Source organism: Macaca fascicularis, chromosome 18 (assembly GCF_037993035.2).
Source record: "Macaca fascicularis isolate 582-1 chromosome 18, T2T-MFA8v1.1".
NCBI lineage: Eukaryota > Metazoa > Chordata > Mammalia > Primates > Cercopithecidae > Macaca > Macaca fascicularis.
This window is the reverse complement of record NC_088392.1, coordinates 22677717-22689841: the sequence shown is the minus strand read 5'-3', so window position 1 is coordinate 22689841 and position 12125 is coordinate 22677717. Positions and strand designations below refer to the sequence as shown.

The 12125-nt window shown below is 40.8% G+C and overlaps 1 protein-coding gene and 1 non-coding gene across 51 annotated transcripts in view; one reads left to right on the top strand and one right to left on the bottom strand.

The window, feature by feature from the left end:
• The window catches only part of NEDD4L (NEDD4 like E3 ubiquitin protein ligase), a 368857-nt gene that overhangs the window by 251760 nt on the left and 104972 nt on the right, over nucleotides 1-12125 (top strand). The gene's annotated exons all lie outside the window — the stretch shown is intronic.
• Nucleotides 3417-3523, bottom strand: LOC123570151 (U6 spliceosomal RNA). The gene has a single exon (XR_006694143.2). It is a non-coding gene; the product is annotated as a U6 spliceosomal RNA (small nuclear RNA).

Below are 12125 nucleotides of genomic sequence, written 5' to 3'. Positions count from 1 at the left end.
GCCACAGGAGTGGGGTTGGCAGGACCAGGTGGAGCCATGGGTGTCAAACATGCGAAAAATCCGAAAAGATATCTCAAGAGGCCAGTCTATCATAGTGATGTTATCTGTAGGACATATCTTGTGACTAGTCTACACTTTAGCAGAATTCAGATTCCTCTCCTACCCCTAGCCTGATGCCCTTTAATTAGCTATACAAAGGCTGCTGAGTTTTGGGTTAGGCTTATTATCATTTAAACTATAAACTAAATATCCACCAAAGCTAGCCCAGCCCAAGCCCAGGAATAATCAAGGCAGCTTGAAAGCTAAAAGCAAGAGGAGACTGGGTTAGATCAGCTCACTGTTATAATTTTTGCAAAGGTGGTTTTATTGAAACCTGTTCTTTTTTGAAAGCTGGCTCTTTCTAACATTCAGATGCTTTTAATCAACCTGTTTTATGGAAGCAGGATATTGAAATTAAAGTAAATATTAGATGAACTTTATAGCCAGTTGTTTTCCTCATTCTTCAACTCTTTACCCTACAAATCTTATTTAAACAACATGTTCAGTAAGCTGTTATCTTGCTTACACAATGAATTGAACATTATGTTCTAAGGTACAGTTTGCTCACCTATGAAAAGAATTTAACCTCTTTTCTAAGTAGCTATACACAATTTTCATACCTTAAGTTCTTATTTAGACACACTTCAGAATATTAGAGCATTTTGCAAATACATACACATTCTTACCTAATGTCGGTGTTTATAGACAGACACTCACCATGGGTGTATTTAAGTCTAGGGTGGTAAGGAATATAAATGTAATTTATTAAAAACCTGAACATAGCCAACTGTGAATTATTTGTGTTAATGTAAACGTCAAATGAGCACTGCAGACATTTGATGTTTGAATATTTGCCTGTAGAAGTACAGTGCTGTGTTCTATAGAATATAAGTAGATGCCACCCCAGTCCTCAGAGTTTCAGTGAGGTCATCATTGTATCAGTAAAGGTGCCAATTTAAGATGCTAACTTGACACTGGAAAAAATTTGCTGTCCTATTCTGAAAGGTGAGTCTTATATAAAGTGTTTTTTAAATACTTTATTGAAACTGCCGTGTTCTTTTCAATTTTGGTAGCTCCCCTGCATTTAATGTAGTCATAAGCTTCTATATTAGTGGGTGTTTTGAGGGCATCCTGTGAAGACAATAAATTATATTATACTTATCTAGTCTGCAGTCTTTATCATGTTGATAAAATGGCCTTTACCAGTACAAAAACTGTTTCAGAATGTGTAAGTCTGTCTCAGCTGACTGAGGGCTTCATCATTTTCATGATAATCCCGGCAGCTTGAAATGTCAAACTGATAGCTGATCCATAGCACACAGTAGTGCTAATTGAGATAGGTTGGTGTGGAAAATTGAACTGAATTGAATATTAAACACCAGTAAGTGCTATGCTAGGTATTGGGACCGCAGTGATGAAGAAGACATTGTCCTGACCCAGGAGGCGCTCCTTATGTGCATAAACTGCATTTGGAAATTTTCATGATTTGAGAGTCATCTATGGTGGCCAGTAGAGATTTTCCCAGAAGGCCAGGGATATATGGGGACATTTGATTGTTCTTTGACCATAATAATATAACCTTTTCCTTTGCCCAGAATGAACAACTGCAGGGTAACATTTACACAAAAGGAATTTAGTGTGCTTAGAGTGTTGATAATACTTGAGAAACTAGGAGAGCTGTTTTAAAGCACTTCTTTCTTTTTCTTTATTTTATTTATTTATTTGTTTATTTATTTATTTATTTATTTTTGCTGGGCTCTTAGAATTTGGCATTGTTCAACTTTAACTTTGTCCTCATTTAACTTTATCCTGCTAAGGAGCTAAAAGGTCCATATGATCAAAAAGGCAGCTCTCAACCCAGCATGAAATTCCAGGCTCATTCATTTCTGTTTACCTGCTGCCAAATAATTCAGACAACTGCATGCTTGCTTTACAGATGAATAGAGGACAGCATGTTGTTCAGTAATTGCAGTTTAAATAGGATATGTAAGATAAATGCCCAAGAAGAAAGCTAGAGGAGCATACCACTTCTCTTCTAGTGTAGGCCTCCTGCCCATGGAGTCCATAGAGTAGAATTATGTTGCATGCGCTAGAGACCAGCCTCCCTCAGGATCACGAGTTCACCTCTGCACCACAGCTCTGGGCAGCGTGGAATTAGACAAATTAAAGTAGTTAAGTTCTGACTTTATGGAGCAGAATCTAAACTTTTGTTCATACTGCTTTTGTGTTCTTGGGCCATCTGAAAACCTTTTCTGTGTAAATATTTCTGCAATATGCGGTCTTACAGAGGTCTTGTCATGCATATTTCCCTTTGCTTCCTTCTGTGTCATGTTTTTTCAAGAAGAAAACATTCAGCTTTAGAGACAATGCAGTCATTGTGTTGTGGCTTTAATTTAGGTCATTGTCCTTTTGTGAGCTGCGTGTGTGTGCGTTGTGCATGTGCCTGTGTGTTTTGCTTGGAGGAATAGTGAGTAAGAGAGCAGAGTCCATTTGCTTTTTCTAACAGAGGTTGGGGCAGATTCTCTCACAACCGTTAAAGAAAAAAGTAAGATACCAGCGATAATGATAATCAGTCATGCATATGTAATCGTGTGTAGTTCATACTTCAAATTCGTATACAGCTGAGCACGATCTTGAATGTTACAGGAAACAAGCTTTAAAGTCAAGTAACAGTAGAACTTTGCTAATTCATGCCTGACTAATTTGCCCACCCAGTAATTCCCACTGAAATTTTGCCATTCCTCTACCAACTTTCAGAAAAAATTTGATAGCAGGCTGTGGAGAAGTCTCATGTTACTTCTATGTCAAGGTATAAACAAAAAAGAGCACAGATACCTCCATTAGACCACATGAAGTGAAGAGAGAGAAAACATCTGCTGAAAAGCCGGGTTCTCTGTTTTTTTCCTGCTTTTTAATTGTAATCTTTGTTTATGCAACCCATGGAAACATGCATAAGTAACCCTGAGTAGTCTCTTAGTTTAAGAAAACCTATCATAAAATTTCTTGTTGTAAAATAAAATTCGAAAAGGAATAAGTTATGGAAATATAAGTATCACACTGTTTATCTAAGACTTTTCATAGGATACAAGGTAGGCTGTTTTATGATTTGGTAATTGTTTTGTGGGGGAATTTTGTATAGTGAAAAAGAACAGTGAGTGATTTCACTGAATTTTATAGTTTAATGTTTTGTTTTTTTTTTTTTTTTTTTTTTTTGAGACGGAGTCTCGCTCTGTCACCTGGGCTGGAGTGCAGTGGCCGGATCTCAGCTCACTGCAAGCTCCGCCTCCCGGGTTCACGCCATTCTCCTGCCTCAGCCTCCCGAGTAGCTGGGACTACAGGCGCCCGCCACCTCGCCCGGCTAGCTTTTTGTATTTTTTAAAAATATGGAACACTTCACGAATTTGCGTGTCATCCTTGCGCAGGGGCCATGCTAATCTTCTCTGTATCGTTCCAATTTTAGTATATGTGCTGCCGAAGCCAGCACTAATGTTTTTTTTTTTAACTAAAATCTTTGGTTTGCTATTGCAGAATGAAAGAGAAAGGAAATTTTGGTTAATGTTAACTTTATTTCCAAAACCGTGTGAGGATGCTGACCAAATGTGCCTCAATAGTGCCACTGAGGGCTGTTGCCTTTTTTTTTCTTTGAGGTGCTAAGTGAAATGTGTTTTGAACCTTGAATGTTCACTATGCAGCATTCTCTGCATTACAGGTAGATACTGCAAACTTGCTTCAAAAAAACTAAAAAGTTCCAATAACTAATGGTTCATATTTCTTCCAGTTAGTAAATATCACAACAAGGTATTATAGTCATCCCATGTTCTCAGTATAGATTCAGCTTCATTTCTTACACCACACACCCAGAGGCATAAATGGAAGTACACAGACAAAAGGAAAGGCCTGAGTTTAAACATAGTTACCATGTTAAGGGTTCCATGTTTTATTCTGAGAATTTAGGTATTTCTACTGCAGTACCACGAAGTCAATCTGCATGATACTTTAACTAGATCACTTGTAAAAATAAATGAATAAATGACCAGTGATGGTTCAGTGACAAGCGTGCCAGATGAGTCGTGAATGTTTTCACAAGTAAATTTGATAATAACCTGCTAAGTTTACTGTATACTCTGTGTGTAAATTAGCTCAGATTCAAGGTTTTTGCTCTAACAACTGAATGCTCAGTTGCATCTTTAAACTTTTTGTTGCGTGCGAGAGGCTGAGGGGCAGGTGGGAGGAAGTCAGCAGGATTGCTGATGCCCCTGCATGCTGCTGGGTTGCAGCCTTGGAGTATATGGCCTATGAGACATGGCATGTCTGATTTGATGGAAAAAGCAGCGGAGAACCAATGAACCAAGCTATTCTGTTTATTGACTTTTTAATATGTTTACTACAAGAATCTGGTTTTTAAAGTGCTTTTAAAATAAGGTTATAAACAGAAGTGTGTTTTGGACACAGCCTGCAGCAAGCATGCCTCTCGAGGTGTAAGATGAGTCAGCTACATATGCTCAGGGGCCCGTTCTACCAGCCACAGTAGCTGCAGAGGGTGAGAGCAACTGAAGCAAGAGAAGCTCTTAGTAATTAGGGGAAGGAAGCCTCCACTTGACACCTCATCACCACCAAGTATTTATTGAGTGTCTTTGGTGTCCGAGGCAGGAGAATGTCTTCTATGGATTCTACATATTTTAGGGTCACCAGAGTTATAAAATCCCTTGAAATCTATATGCACAAATTATAAATACATATGCAGCTTTTTATAAGTTCAAATTCTGCCTTAATTGCACTCATGAATCAGGGTCTTACCCCAGCATTGTATACCATTGATAGTCATGATTTCCTTAGTGAAATTAAGTAAATTGACTTTCAGAGACTTTATTTCTTATTCATCAAGTCCCCATGTAGCCATGAAAAAAGATATGTTTAATACTCATCTATTTGTATGATTAAAACAAAATATCCGTAACTACTGACTATTCAATGATCAGATATTTTACTATAAATTAATATCATTATAAACTCCTAGACATTAGACTTCAGACATTCAGAGCCCACTCTGCTTGGCACAAAGCAGGCTCCAAATACATATTTATAGAATGAACGAACAAATGAAGGAAGAAACAAAGAAATGACTAATGCACCAATCATTTATCAGGAAGTTTAACAGGGAAATTCAACAACCAGATTTGTTTTGCTAATCTTATTAAAGTGCAACGTGTTTGTTGTAAAAATAGATCCATATTCGTCATTGAACTGGACGGTCTAAAATAGATCCAAACCCATTGTTTGATTATATTTCACAAATGTAAGGTGAAATAGATGATACTGTCTGTCCCTTGCTTGATGCTATTGGCAAATCTCACTCTTGGCAAATGTGAAGCAGTTACCAGCGTGAAAGCTTGGAGGTTACTCCGAATGTATATGAACAACAGTGCTCTCTCACAACTGGGAGAGCGTCTAAAAATAGGTAGGCGATCCCTTATCTCGTTGCATTGAAAATTGTGTTTATATGAAGTGATATTATTAGAAATGATGTGTGAGAAAAGAATTTCTGCAACGTCTCCTACAAATTAGAGTGAGAAAATGTATCTCTATGCAGCTTTGAAGCAAAGGATTATTATTGCTGGACTGTGGACCGGAGTTTTAGTCAAGTTTTTTTTTTAATGAAAAGAAACTTCATTTATGCAGGCATACAACTTTATGTCCTATAGAGACTTGTGATCTGCTCATAAAGTTAGCACCCTATTTTTCCTCTGGCTGTCCACCGAGAAACCCACTGGTGTGATGGTCATTAAAAAAGAGAGTTGTGTCAGAATGCCCTAAAATCTTAGTGGCTTAACACATCCCAGGTTTATTTCTCATTCGTAACTACCTGTCATCATAGGTTGGCAGGCATTCGGATCCACATGGTCACACAGAGACCCAGGCCGGCCGACCCACCCACATGGTCACACAGAGAACTAGGCTGACTGAAGTTTGCGCCGGAGCTTTTCACGGCCTCCACTCGGAGGTGAGACAGGTCACCTTTTCTCATCAGCTGAAACTAGTAAGATGGCCTTCCCTGATCACAAGGAGGCTGGGAAGTGTAGTCGTCTTTTCTCTGTGCCTCGAGAGGAGAGAGAAGTGAAAATTGGCGAGCAATATTTCTATATTAAAAGTGGTTAGAGTGTAGTGCAATGAATCTAGCACCATGAGTTCAGTTTTAAATGCACTGACTCCATTTGTCTAATTCTGTGTCAGTTGGCTGTTTTCTGACCCCTGAGAATAATTTAGTCTGGCTGATTCCCCCACTGTACCAATTGCCTGGCACACGACAAATGCATTTTTGCCTGTAAGACAATCTTTGCCTAGGAAAGACAGCCCTAATTTTTGTGTCTCGTATTTCCCAGTAAGCTAATCTGGAGTCTCAGTTTTTAAGACTGATACACAATTAGATGAAACTAAGGACAAAACATTTGCCACTTTTAACTGCTGATAAGTGAAACTGGGATTCCCCCCACCCCATGGATACAGTGAACATTTGCCAGCAGCTGGTAATGGCTAGTATAAAAATGTATTCAATTTTCCCTTTCCTTCCTCTCCTTCCACCCTTCCAGCTACCGCCACCCCCGCCCCCCACCCCGCCAAACACTTATGCTCTTTTAGAGAAAAGCAACCCCAGTTCTCTTACCTGGGATTATTAACTAGTATAAAAAGCACATTCCTATAAACTATCTGGCCTTTAATTACCTGTAACTCTGTAGGAAACCCCCTGGGAAAAGTAGCACAAAAGAAAACAGCTCTGGGGGTCTGTGAGAGGCACACAGTTCACACCCCTAAAGGACAGAGCGAGCACTCAAGCGCACAGCTTTGGGTGCCCTCTGAGGCGTGCAGGAGGGACTGGCTGGTGACAGTGGGTATCAACCATGGAAGTTCATGGAAGATTAAACCGCAAGTTCCCACGCTGGGCCAAGTGGCTGCCAGGACTCCTTGGAGGCGCTGACCCTGAGTGGTCCTTCCACCTCAGCGTCCGCTCTCACTGCTGCCTCTGTGGCTTCCCCTTTCCTTCCAAGTGGAGACCAGATGCCTCGAGGCGCTCCCCACCCCACCCCAGCCAGGTTGTCCTCTGCTGGGTGGCATTTTCCTTTGTGCTTTCTGGGGCTTTCACCACCCCACTGGGCATAACACTCCACAGGCTCCCCTGGGAGGGGTGCCCCCACCTCACCCGCTGCCTCACTTCTCAGCCCCTCTTCCCATCCAAGGGCTCCCTGGGCCACCCCCACCCTAGTCGTGGTCTCGCTCCTCTACTCTCTCATAGTACTTTATTTTTACCTTACTCCTGGCTCTCATTGCACTCTATCTTGTATTTATAGGTAGTTCTATATATGTCTCCTTTTGCATCCTTTTCTCAAAGCTTCTGTGAGGCCAGGGATGGTTTTATGCCTTTTCTCATCCCCTTATGTTCTAGTATAGTGCTTTACACATGATTAAATTCTCATCAGATGTTGAATGAATGAGCTTATTATGCATTACTTCTTAGTACAAGGAAGTATTTGGAATGTAAGCTCTGAAACGTTGATATTCTTTGGATGCTTGGATTACATACAATGTCCTAAATAAACTTTTGCCTGTTAAGTAGAAGTCAGTCTGGAAAGTGATACCTTTAGATCCATACAATGTTTATAAGGCACATGAATGGACAACCACACTGTTTTTTGCTCTTTTATGTGTTTAGGTTGCTGACAGCCCAAAATATATTAGCTTGCCTTTGGGCTAGGATATACCTAAAGTTGTATTTTTCTCTCACATCATTTTCCTGGGTTTTTATCATATCCAACTTCGTAATGTCCAGGAATTTGAGATTAATTCCTCAAACCTGTCAAATAATACAAGAGGAAACTTATATAATACAGAGCAAACTTGGTTAGTCAGTAGCTGCTACAGGCCATACATGGATTTGTTTCTTCAGGTGGGAGGATAATTGTGTCCATGGACTCTTCTTCATTAACTGACGGATCAAATTATTTTATGAAGCCATGATGAGAAAGGGCTTGTGTTCTTGGGAAAATCAATGCCAATGTAGTTAATGCACCGATCTAGCTGGTTTTTAATTTAAAGAGCAAATTATCTTCTGGAATAGTAATAAATCCCCCTTTGGAATACCAAGAAGACATCAGCTCTTGGATATGGGCTAATTACCATATGCTTCGATGTCGTAAAAAGGCACAGCAATTTTAATAACCCAGGTTGTGTACAAGAAAAAGCTCTTGCTTCTGAAGAATCCATCAACCGTGCGCTATCATCACGTAATAATAAACTGCTGTTTACTTAATGCTGTTTTTTATTTAAAGTTTTAATTAACATAACCTAGTCTTTGCAAAACATCTGATTACCTTTGACTCATATGTTTTCTGGTGTATAATAATGGGTTCTCATGAGTTGTTTATTTTATAAGATCTCCTGTTTACTCAGAGTAAGGAAGAATTTTTTTTGAGGTAAGGTCTTGCTCTGTCGCTGAGGCTGGAATGAGTGGTGCTGTCTCAACTCACCACAGCCTCTACCTCCTGGGCTCAAGCAATCCTCCCACTTCGCTGGGACCACAGGCACATGCCACCATGCCTGACTCATTATTCTATTTTTTGTAGAGATGGGTTCTCATTATGTTGCCTAGGCTGATCTCGAACTCCTGGGCTCAAGTGATCCTTCCACCTTGGCCTCCCAAAGTGCTGGGATTACAGGCCTGAACCACCGTGCCCAACCAGGAAATTTTGGTATTAGGAAGTTTTCCACATACCTTTTGTCTTTGGTGCCATGAACACCTATTTTTTCTAATTTTTATACCAACCTTTCACTTTGACACATGGGAAATCTGATAAGGAATCAGTATCACGGAAATACACATCACAGTTTCTGCTTGCCACTTTCTTCCAAAATAAACCCAAGGATTCCCCTTTTCCACCACCAACTTAATTTAGATAACCAAGATAAATGAGAAGGTTTTCACACTCCATGGTGGGATTTCTTATCAAGGCTATTGAATTTGGTTTGGCACTGACTAATTTTGGTATCCATGTTTTTTTAGAGTAAGTTGTAGCTAGGGTGGTGGGGTGATGGGGAAACTCTCAATGAATGGCTCTAAATTCAGTATTTTATTCTTTAACCAAGCAGCTGTTCACACACATTTCTTGGGAAGTGGCTAAATAAAAATATGGCAGCTCTGAAATGAACAGAAACTGTTGCTCTTTCAAAAACCAGCAGCTACAAATATGTGATTTTTGTTCTACAAATACTTATTTTTCTGTGCTATTCTCATTGTTTTTATTCAGTTAAACTCCCAGACCACGTTGATTTTTTTCCTTTTATTTTTTGAGCTCATAGGTAAAAGGAGTTGAAGTGATTTTCTTTTTTTATTACTATTATTTTTTGTAGAGACAGGGGTTCTTGCTATGTTATAGCCCAGGCTGGTCTTGAACTCCTGGCCTCAGGCAATCCTCCTGCCTCAGCCTCCCAAAGTGCACCCAGTCTCAAGTTTTTTTTCACATTATATATTTGTGTTCTTCCTGTTTTTAACTAATGGTCTCCATGATTTAGGCTATATTAAAATAACAATAAAAACACAGGAGATACAACAGAATTCATTTGGTTGGCCACTGGAGCTTTTTTTCCTTTTTCTTTTTAAATTGACTTTGATTTTTTGGAGCAGTTTTAGGTTCAGAGCGTAATAGAGAGGAAGACACAGAAATTTCCCATATATTTCCCCCATACGGGCACAGCCTCCCTCATCATCAGCATCCTTCACCAGTGTGGTACGTTTGTTATGGTTGATGAGCCGACATTGGCACATCATCACCTCAAGTCCATAGTTTACACTAGGGTTTGTTCTTGGTGTTGTACACGCTGTGGGTTTGGACATGTATCCACTATTATAGTGTCATACAGAATAATTTCACTGCCCTAAAAATCCTCTGTGCTTCATCTGTTTATCCCTCCCATGCCCATAAACCCTGGCAACCACTCATCCTTTTACTGATTTTTACAGTTCTGCCTCTTCCAGGATATCATGCAGTTGGTGGAATAATGCAGTGTGTAACCTTTTCATAGTGGCTTCTTTTACTTAGTAATATGCTTTTAAGGTTCCTCCGTGCCTCTTCGTGGCCTGATAGATCATTTCTTTTTAGTGCTGGGATGATATTCCACTGTCTGGAAATGCCGCCGCTTAGTCAGTCATTCATGTACTGAAGGACATCTGTGTTGCTCCCAACTTTTGGCAATTATGAACAAAGCTGCTATGAGCTTTTAAAAAAATAGTTTAAATGAAATTTCAATACTTTAATATTTGAAATAGCTTAGTTGATCCTATAGCCTCAGAAAGCACAGTTTTCTGAGCTGGGTGTCATGTTGAGTAGTAGTAGAGTGCCGTGCTGTGTGCTCAGGTGCTGTGCTGTGAGAAGGGATGATAGGAGCAGATTCTGTATAAGCAGATACACGACCACTCACAGCTGCGCTTTGGCACCCAGGGCAGGCGAATAAAAAGGGGGCAAGATTTTTTTAGGGGAAATTCCTGGCAGAAAGTAGAGATTTTCTTCAGAATGTACAGATTTATTTTGTGGGGGGGTGGTTAGGGGCAACAGTTGTTTTAAGCAGACTTTTGAAGGAGTTTGGTTTGGTGAGTGAAACAGTATTTCATTTTTGATTGCCTTTGTTTTTCCAGCAAGAAAGCTACTCCTGGTGTGTGGGCACAGACCAAAAGGATTTGGGCAAGACAGAGGGAGCTTGTGTGTGCCCCCAGACCGCAGTCATACCACAGTTGTCAGATCTCTTCGGGGCAGACCTTCAGACAGTCTCCTAATCTCTCTTGTGGAATTTAAGTTTGACCCACAGGTAGCATTTTTAATTTTGGTGGTGACCACATGTTCATAAGGAACCTTAAGACACTATTAGTTAGGAAGGAGATTGCCCTATGCACTTCAGCCTTGCAAGAGCTTCCTAGTTGATCCAGGGATGAGGTGTATCTATCACTCAGTCCTCCAGGTCTTTTCTTCCTAAAGCAGGCTTTGGAGTAAAGCTAGATTGGTCTTTGCCTATGTCTGAGTTTCCCAGTGTCTGCTGTACTAAACTACTACCAGTTCGGCTGAAAACAGCAGACATTTGTCCTCTGACAGGTTTGGAGGCCACTTCAAAGTAGGTGTCACTGGACTGAAGTCAGGATGTCCGCAGGGCTGCACTCCCTCCAGAGCCTCTAGAAACGCATCTGCCGCTTGCTCCCTCCAGCTTCTGTGGGCTGCCAGCAGGCTCCAGCCTCGGTCGCTAGGGCTGCCTTGCCTCCTCTGCTGTGTCGGATCTCCTTCTGCATCTCTCTTAGAAGGACACTTGTGGGCCGGGTACAGTGGCTCACACCTGTAATCCCAGCACTTTGGGAGGCCAAGGCAGGTGGATCACTTGAGGTCAGGAGTTTGAGACCAGCCTGACCAACATGGTGAAACCCTGTCTCTACTAAAAATACAAAAATTAGCCGGGCGTGGTGGTACATGCCTGTAATTTCAGCTATTTGGGAGGCTGAGGCAGGAGAGCTGCTTGAACCTGGGAGGTGGAGGTTGCATTGAGCTGAGATCGTGCCATTGCACTCCAGCCTGGGCAACAGAGCAAGACTCTGCCTCAACATAAAAAATAATCATTATTACCGGGTGTGTTGGCACTCATCTGTAATCCCAGCTACTTGGGAGGCTGAGGCACAAGAATCACTTGAACCCAGGAGGTGGAGGTTGCAGTGAGCCTAGATCACACCGGTACACTTAGAGACAGAGTGAGATTCTGTCTCTAAATGGATAAATAAATAAATAGAAATAAACAAGGACACTTGTGATTGCATTTAGGGCCCAGGACAATCCCCCATTTCAGAACCTTTCATTTAATCACATCTGCAAAGGCATTTTCATGTAAGGTAACACTGATAGGTTTCAGGGGTCAGGACCTAATAAATTTTGTGAGCCAGTATTCAGCCTGCTGTCTCCCAGTTTCAACAAGGGTGGGGCAGCTTATGGATGAAAGTGTCAAAAAATTCAGATTCTGTCCTACGGGGATCATCTTACCCTGCAGCTGAGTTGAGTGATTATTGA